This window comes from Neomonachus schauinslandi, chromosome 7 (genome assembly GCF_002201575.2).
Source record: "Neomonachus schauinslandi chromosome 7, ASM220157v2, whole genome shotgun sequence".
Taxonomy (NCBI): Eukaryota; Metazoa; Chordata; class Mammalia; order Carnivora; family Phocidae; genus Neomonachus; species Neomonachus schauinslandi.
The window spans coordinates 135,762,572-135,771,641 of record NC_058409.1 but is presented as its reverse complement, the minus strand read 5'-3'; the positions used below and the strand labels follow the sequence as shown (position 1 = coordinate 135,771,641).

The following is a 9,070-nucleotide window of genomic DNA, read 5'->3' as shown; positions in this document are numbered from 1 at the left end:
CTTAGATGATCTTATCATGAGGTTTTATCAACCATTTAAGGTGCAAGTAATTCCAAAATTTTATAAATCATTCCAGATAGTTGAAAGAGAGAAATCATGCTCCTTGTCATTTTATAAAGCTAGCAAAAACTTTTATACCAGAAACTAATAAGACAGTTTGAAATAAAGTAATTACAGTATAATAACACTTATGAACAAATGTGAAACTAAACTCTAAAAATATTGGCAGACTAAATCCAACAATATACTCTAAGTGTAGGACATTTTGGCACAGTTTGATTCAGTATCCATAATGGTTGGTTTAACAGCAACTATTTACTACTGTTACAACTGCTACAACTTGTGGATAAAGCTGCACATTTGCGCATTTCAGGTTTTTACTTTTGGAAAAGTTTTTTAAAATATTTGCTCATTAATATTTGTGATAAATATTCTCATTCTTAAAATATTTATATTTAAATTACCCAGTGTAAAGAAATAGCATAGAAACAAAGCATATTTAGTTAAAAAACACATGCTTGTATCTGTATCTATCATCAATGTTTTTGTATAAGAAAATAAATGCATTAAATCCTCAATAATTTTATAGATTTTCATAACATTTAATAATTTTTGCCAAACTTAGTATATGTTTCCGTGAGCATAATATATGCAATATAAAACGAATCCCCTGAAAAGAAAATCATTCTATAAAATCTGAGGTGTATTCAAGACATTTCTAAGTTTTCTTTATATCCTAAAATTTTTTGTTGAAAAAAATCACCTATAATAATTATCAGTTATCTGAAAGTTCATTCAGATAATGTTTTCAAAAATGCCATTAATAAATTAATCATTTATAGTAGCATATCAGAAAGAACAAATAAATACACTTCTTTTTTTTTTCCTTAAGATTTTTATTTATTTGCGAGAGAGACAATGAGAGACAGAGAGAGACAGAGAGCATGAGAGGGAGGAGGGTCAGAGGGAGAAGCAGACTCCCTGCTGAGCAGGGAGCCTGATGTGGGACTCGATCCCGATCCCGGGACTCCAGGATCATGACCTGAGCCGAAGGCAGTTCCTTAACCAACTGAGCCACCCAGGCACCCAAGAACAAATAAATACACTTCTAAAATTCCAGCAGAAATCTCAGTTTTTCAAGGAAAAGACCTTATTCAAATTTGACATCAATAGAGATATTTCCAAGATCCATGGCAATGGGTCACCTTTATTGATGCTTACCCTGCGTTAGAAAGAGGTAACTGGGTTTACTAATACTAGTATTATGTTACCAGTTATAAGCAGATGTGAACAATCACAAACATCTCTAGAGAAGGATGCCCCTATATTATCTATCGCATAAGGAGTTAAAATAAAAAAAGGATCTCATTTTCTTCGGGAAGGTAGATATTGCTAACATTAATCTGCATTCCCATTTCTGCCTCTCAGATCTAGCATTAAAATAAATGCTTCCTCACTTGGTAAAATGCATGGGAGGAGTCAGTGTTAATAAAAAATGGACACAAAGACGTGGGGGGAAACATGCCTTTTCAACAGTGTACTACCATAAACCCATTTAGTGATTGCATCAATTTGTTTATAATTCAGCTTTTTTTTGGCAAAGAGATTGATAAATTTACTAACAACTAGTTTTGCCAAATCAGCAACTGACATCACCATTGTTTTACACATAAACTACTTCTAAAACTCTGGACACATGTAGTGTTGTATTTTACAGTCTGAGTCCTCTGAAAACTTTTACATACAAATAGATAAGTTACAGGATAAAGGATTGGAGAAATCAATGGTCACGGAACGAAAATTTAGAACATTAATATCAGACTTGATTTTATTGTTTTTAAACTTAAAGGTGGTATTAGAAAACCCAAAGTAATAAAGAACAGTAAAATATATAAAAAGGTGCTAAATAATGTGCAATACAATTACTCCAAGTCCAAAATTAACTAAGAAAAATTCAGTTATAAAAGAATATATTTTAATTTAAATTTTTACGAAATTAAAAAACAATCACTTATAATGTTGATATCTATTGCTCAAAATTTTTCCAAAGTTGACCTAGAAGCAGCTTCTTGACTCTTTCTCAAACCTCTGTCAGGTTGAGCTTATTTGCCTCTACTCCAGCCTTCACCACATCCATCAGGGTGACCCGGAAGTCCTACGGTGTCCACCTCTGACCCTAGGCCTTCAGTAGCTGCTTGTGCATGTGCACACCTGGCCCCCACATCAGCTCCTCAGCCTTCTCCCAGGTGGGCAGGAGCGGCAGCTTCGGGGGTGGCTTGGGCACCAGCATGAGATGGTTGGGGGATATGGTGAGGCCAGGGGTATGGGGGGCATCACAGCTGTCTCAGTGAACCAGAGCCTTCTCAGCCCCCTTAAGCTGGAGGTGGACCTCAACATCCAGGCTGTGCATACTCAGGAGAAGGAGAAGATCAAGACCCTCAACAAGTTTGTCTCCTTCATTGATAAGGTACGGCATCTGTAGCAGCAGAACAAAATTCTGGAGACCAAGTGCAGCCTCCTGTAGCAGCAGAAAACAGCTCAGAGCAACATGGACAACATGCTCCAGAGCTACATCAACAACCTTTGGCTGCAGCTGGACACACTGGGCCAGGAAAGGCTGAAGCCGGAGATGGAGCTTGGCAACTTGCAAGGGCTGGTGGAGGACTTCAAGAATAAGTAGAATAGGAGATCAAAGAGCATGCATTCATGGAGAATGAATTTGTCCTCATCAAGAAGGATGTGAACGAAGGTAGAGCTGGAATCCTGCCTGGAAAGGCTGACCGATGAGATCAGCTGAAGGCACATATATGAAGAGGAGATCCATGAGATGCAGTCCCGGATCTCTGACACGTCCATGGTGCTTTCCATAGACATGGACATGGACGGCATCATTGTAGAGGCAAAGGACCAGTAGGAGGACATCACCAACCGCAGCCGGCCTGAGGCCGAGACCATGTACCAGATCAAGTACTAGGAGCTGCAGACATTGGTTAGGAAGCACCGGGATGACCTCTATCACAGAGAGACAGAGATTTTTTAGATGAACCAGAATATTAGCCAACACCAGGATGAGACTGAGGACCTCAAAGGCCAGAGGGCTTCCCTGGAGGCAGCCATCGATGATGCTGACTGAGCAGCACAGGTAGCTGGCTGTTAAGGACGCCAATGCCAAGCTGGCCGAGATAGAGGTCACCCCCGCAGCGAGCCAAGCAGGACCCGGCACGAAAACTGTGCCAGTACCAGGAGCTTCTGAACGTCACCCTGGCCCTGGATATGGAGATCGCCACTACCACAAGCCACTAGAGGGTGAGGAGACACGACTGGAGTCTGGGATGCAGAACATGAGTATCCATACTAAAGCCATCAGCTGCTACTCAGGTGGACTGAGCTCAGCCTACGGGGGCCTCATGAGCCCTGGCCTCACCTGTAGCCTGAGCTCCTTCTGGCCCAGGTTCGCTCCAGTTCCTTCAGCCGCGTCAGCTACTCCCATGCGGCGGTTGTGAAGAAGATAGACATCTGCAATGGGAAGCTGGTGTCCGAGTCGTCTGATGTCCTCTTCAAGTGAACAGCCTCTGTGGTCTCTCTCAGCCTTCCTGCTTCTGTGGATGCCACAGAGACTCTGAGGGAAGGAGCTGTGCAGGGGAGCGTTGGGAAGAGGAGACCCACCTGAGAGGCTCAGTCCCAGTGCTCAACCTACCCTTGTGGGGAGTCTACTGCCCTGGCTACCCCTTCTTGCCTATGCCCACAACTAAAAGCCAATTCAAATGTCCTTTCCCAAATAAAGCTTCAGATGGCTCTGCCAATATCATCTCCCCATTTCTTCCCCCCAAGGTTATTTTCCAAATTGAAACTAGAGCATGGTTCAATGTATCATGATAGGCTTTTTGTAGCAAAATTTGGTTATGCATCAACTTAAAAGCAAAATTTCCTCGGATATAGAGATATTTCCTTTTTTTAAATTTTATTTATTTGGCAGAGAGAGAGAGCACAAGCAGACGGGGTAGCAGGAAGAGGGAGAGGAAGATGCAGGCTTCCAGCTGAGCAAGGAGCTGGATGTGGGCCTTGATCCCAGGATCCTAGGATCATGACCTGAGCCGAAGGCAGTTGCTTAACCAACTGAGGCACCCAGGCGCCCCAATATAGAGATATTTCTAAATTAATATTTAATGATTTTTGAAAAGTAAAGTTTTTACTCAGTTTTTAAATCCTAAAACACTGTTAAACCTAAAATGCTTCTCACCATAATTAAATAGAAATAAAAATTTGTGTGCTTGGATTAATTAAATAATTTTAGCCCTAATATTATAGTCATGAAAAAAACAAGAGAAATAAAAACTAAAAAATTTATATAACGGATTATTTTTTCCCTGAAGAACCTTATTCAATTTAAGTAACCTTGCGGATTCCTGATATGGAACACTATGAAAGGATTCAATTTAAGAAGAATGAAAGTTATATGTTTCTTGATGGTATCAAAAATGTTATATCTCTTTCTATTATGTTCAGAGAGAATGACTGACCAGTGATCAGGAAAGCAGAACTTTGGCTAGGAAATTAATGTAAGTATCTCAGTGCAGTCCATAGTTAATGCTTGGACAGAATTGTAGAATTGCTGAATTTTAGCAGCCTTTGTTTTGGTGGGAGGGGTGAGGTGAGGAAATTATACTGCAGAGTGAAATAACTGTTGCTTCAGACTGGTTTTAAATCTTGTCCATCACTGCCTTTTTATTATATACCTAATTCTGTCCCATCTCTGTGCAATCCATGGGTGGGAAAGTACAGTGAGAAAGCATGTTTTCTGTAGAAATTACACAGAAAATGCTGACATCTGGATAGCATGTATTACACTCATAGGTTATCGTATGATTTCTTATATAAGTAAATTAATTTCTCTAAACTTAGGGACCTAGAAGTTAATATATATTTCAATCAGGGAAGAGTTCAGTCCCTGGCAGGATTGACCAAAAAAAAAAAAAAAAAAAAGTATTATAATACAAAATAAAATCTAAAAACATGATAGCAAAAATAGCAATATCTTAGACAGAATTGATATCATATTATCAACAGGACCTCACTTAGAAAACCATCTCAGGTTTCTGTCTGGGAGTATCATTGATATTTCTAGCTCTCAGCTTTCTGTGCATCTGTGTGGCCCACATTTCTAAGCCCCCTTGTAGTTAGTGGGACACTTGCCCAGTACTTACCAATGTGATGTAAGCAAAAGTAAACTGTGTCAAAAAAAAAAAAGTAAACTGTGTCATTTTTAGGATGATTTGTTTAAGAAAATGTATGAGCATTCTAAGTGCTCTCTCAGGCTCCTGTGCTGTCCAAGAGCCCATGTTTTGAGATGGAGGAGCAATATGGTAGAAGCAGCTGAATTCCTGGAAAAAAAATTACAAAAAAGCTACCAAACTCAGACTGTACTCGTTACGAGCGAGAAATACACCACTGCTGAATTAGACCACTGATGCTTGCTTTTGCAATATTACCAGGTCTCTCGACTAACAAATTATTTATTTAGGTCTTAAAATTTATTTTGCATGCTCCTGGGTCCTCAACTTTTTAAGATTTAATATATCACAACAAGTACTAATTTCGTTACTAAAAGTACACTGTGCAAAGCGTAAAGGGCAGTGTTTATGATGGAACACCCAGAAACAAATTATGGTTATGACACGACATTGTTTTCAGGTCTGCGGCCATTCCAGTATTTACCATGCTATCATATATTTCACAACCTTGAAGAAAATATCCTTTTCTCTCTTCTATTTATTAGCATAGTTTCTGATGATTAATTATGAAAGTTTTCCATAATAGCAGCAGACTAATATGATGACTGTAGCGATCTGTAATATAAAAATGCTATGGAATGTTCAATACATAAACTCTCTAAAGGATCTGCCTGTTACAGGTTTTGTATCTATCAATCTCCACTCCATGGTATTTGCTCAGTCTTGAAATATTGTCATCTATTACTTGTAGCACATCTGCCTTCATGGGCAAGAGTGTTTTTATTCCTAGTACTCATCACTGTCTCTAAAATACAGGGTCCCTGATTTTTCGTCATTGGTGTAAAAACACACAAATCTGACCTGACAGTAATAAGTAAGCCTCTAGTGATGCTATTTTCTCTCTGAAAAATCAATGTTTGATATGGAATTTAAAAAATGTCTAAATTGTGGAAACATTTGGTGGTGAGAGCATTTCCAAATTTCTTGTGTAAAAGATACAGAGATTCCACAGAAGCAGAGCTCTCATGTACAAATGTGCATGTTTAACAGAAAAGCTAAGAAGAACTTGGACTAGATCATGGCTATTACAGTTTTACTTTTTGAAGAGAGAGTCTGAGTTTCAGAAAAATATTTCTCATCATCTTTCTGTCCTCAAAAATGGAAAACAAAAACAATGAGAAAAAGACGATCAGGATGTTTCCTGTAACTTGATGAACTCCATGGCCCCTTAACTAGAGTTTTGAGATGAAACATCAAGTTTCCCTAAACTTGTGAATGTTCTTTGCCATCCTACATGGAAACACTCTCTCGTTTCAAAACAGAAATTTATACAATTGGAATAAATTCCATTATTTGCTTATTCTCCTCAAGAAAGAGAACAAGTTGGTGACAGTGTCATAATTCTTTGGGCTTATTGTAACCTAGTGGCTTGGGTCGATGGAGATGGGAAAGCTGGGGCCAACAGCACTAATCTATTTTGGGGGCGGGTCTTTAAGGACTCAATGAACACAAGACAACAACTCATTTCTAGACAGGACAAACAAGGTACTCTAGGTAGGGAACCTCTTGGGATTAAGCTTTGTATAAACCATCTAATGTCTGGCTGGGAGTATGGGAAACAATCTAGTTTAGAGTGAGTGTTTTAGTAAGGGTGGAACAGGGCACCAAGAAGGGTTGAATTAAGAAGATGCCTCCAATTTCTGCACAAACTAAATGAGTTACAAAATCAAGAAAAACTTTGTTTAAGAAAACAGAGAGTGCTAATATAACAATGTTAGATATACTGATAGATTTTTGAAAACATAAACAAATCAAGACATACTAAATATATAGGCAAAATGCTTTAAATAGGGGCGCCTGGGTGGCTCAGTTGGTTAAGCGACTGCCTTCGGCTCAGGTCATGATCCTGGAGTCCCTGGATCAAGTCCCGCATCGGGCTCCCTGCTTGGTGAGGAGCCTGCTTCTCCCTCTGACCCTCCCCCACTCATGCTCTCTCTATCTCATTCTCTCTCTCAAATAAATAAATAGGGCGCCTGAGTGGCTCAGTTGGTTAAGCGACTGCCTTCGGCTCAGGTCATGATCCTGGAGTCCGGGGATGGAGTCCCGCATTGGGCTCACTGCTCGGCAGGGAGTCTGCTTCTCCCTCTGCCCCTCCCCCCCTCTCATGTGCTCTCTCTCTCTCTCTCATTCTCTCTGTCTCAAATAAATAAATAAAATCTTTAAAAAAAATGCTTTAAATATTCCTCAGGATTGATTCAAGATCAATCCTAGTGCTGGACAGGTGAGTCTTGAGTTGTAGTGAAAAGATCTTAATATGTGAAAACAATAAATTATCAATCAACCAATCAAGAAATAAAAATCAAGGTCATAGAACTTGGGTGAAATGGAAGTAGTATTTAGGTAAAACAAATTCTAGAATGTGAAATAGCACGGAATTTCTCACTAAAAAAGCAGCTTTATTTTAAATAGCAAAATAGAGTTAAGGTAAATTTTCTCAACTTCTAAACTATGCCAGAAAACTAGTGAGACATACCCATAAAGCTAGGTTTATTTCATGACTTAATTTCATTTGTATTCATTATTTAATTATTATCTATGTTTTTTATATCACACTTCTATTTATGCCATGCCAATATATTCTAAAATATATTTTAAGGTGCCTTGAAAAAGCTTATCATATGAAATAAAATAACATACTGTAAATCTAGATGCAGAAGGTGAGCAAAGAAGGGTTAAGACAATTGGTCTAGCAACCATCTCAGAAATTTTATAATTCATACAGTTGGCCATATTCATAAGATAAAAATAAAATTATATGCCCTATAGCATTATACTTTCTTAAACTAAGACTCAGGAGGAATTTCTCACAAGAGTCTTTGAGTAGACATGAATAATGTAAGAAAAAATGTGCTCAAAAGACCTGATAAAAAATGTATTGATAAATATTAAATATGAAGTGCCTTTATTCCTTAGAGGACTAATATTAATCATAAGAAGTGATAATATTCAAACAGAATCAGAATGACCCAAACAAGCAGAGTGCATTTGATGCTGTCCTGTCCTCCATTTTCTCCTAAGCATATGGCATTTCCCCTTGGGGATAATTAAAGATGACATATTTTCCTATGACTCTTTTTTGAGCCCCACATCATGGGATTTCTCTGATTGGAATCCCTTACCTTTACTGCCAGTTAATATAGGTAACTGGAAATCTTTAATGCACAATGGCAAATTTGATGCCAAACCTATTTGGTGCTATCATACATTTTAGAATAATAAAGAATTTGGGGGGGCTCATCCAACTTTTGGGGGTCTTGGAGTGTTCTTTATAAAAATATGTATGTATCTAACTTTTCTAAGTTAAAAAAAAAAATTATGATCACATGAACACACTGCTAGAGCTTCACTCAGGGCATTGGGAGGGAGGGGTTCATGAAAGTGACCACAAAGCTCAAACTTCATTTGCTATAGGTCTATATCCAAATATATTAAAAGTCCTGCTGACATTATTATCTTTAGAAATATATTCTGCTCCCTTCTTTGTGATGGAGTTGTGGGGAAACCACAGGAAAATAAGATGGTTGAAAAATTTACTTTAATTTTGATGTCAAAAATTGCATACATTAGGAAAAAATATTTTAAAAAGAAGTCCAAGTAAATGATGGCCTTTAGTGAATAATAATGTATCAATATTTCTTTATTAATGGTAACAGACTTATCATACTAAGATAAGGTATTAATAATAAAGGGAACTGCAAGGGGAGGTAGGAATATATGGGAATTCTCTGTTCTATTGGCTCAATTTTTCAGTATACCTTCAACTTCTAAAAATATATAGT

The 9,070-nt window shown here is 38.0% G+C and overlaps 1 pseudogene; it reads left to right on the top strand.

Moving 5' to 3' along the window:
- The first annotated feature begins 2,201 nt into the window (after positions 1-2,201).
- Positions 2,202-3,565, top strand: LOC110591615 (annotated as a pseudogene).
- The last annotated feature ends 5,505 nt before the right edge of the window (positions 3,566-9,070 follow it).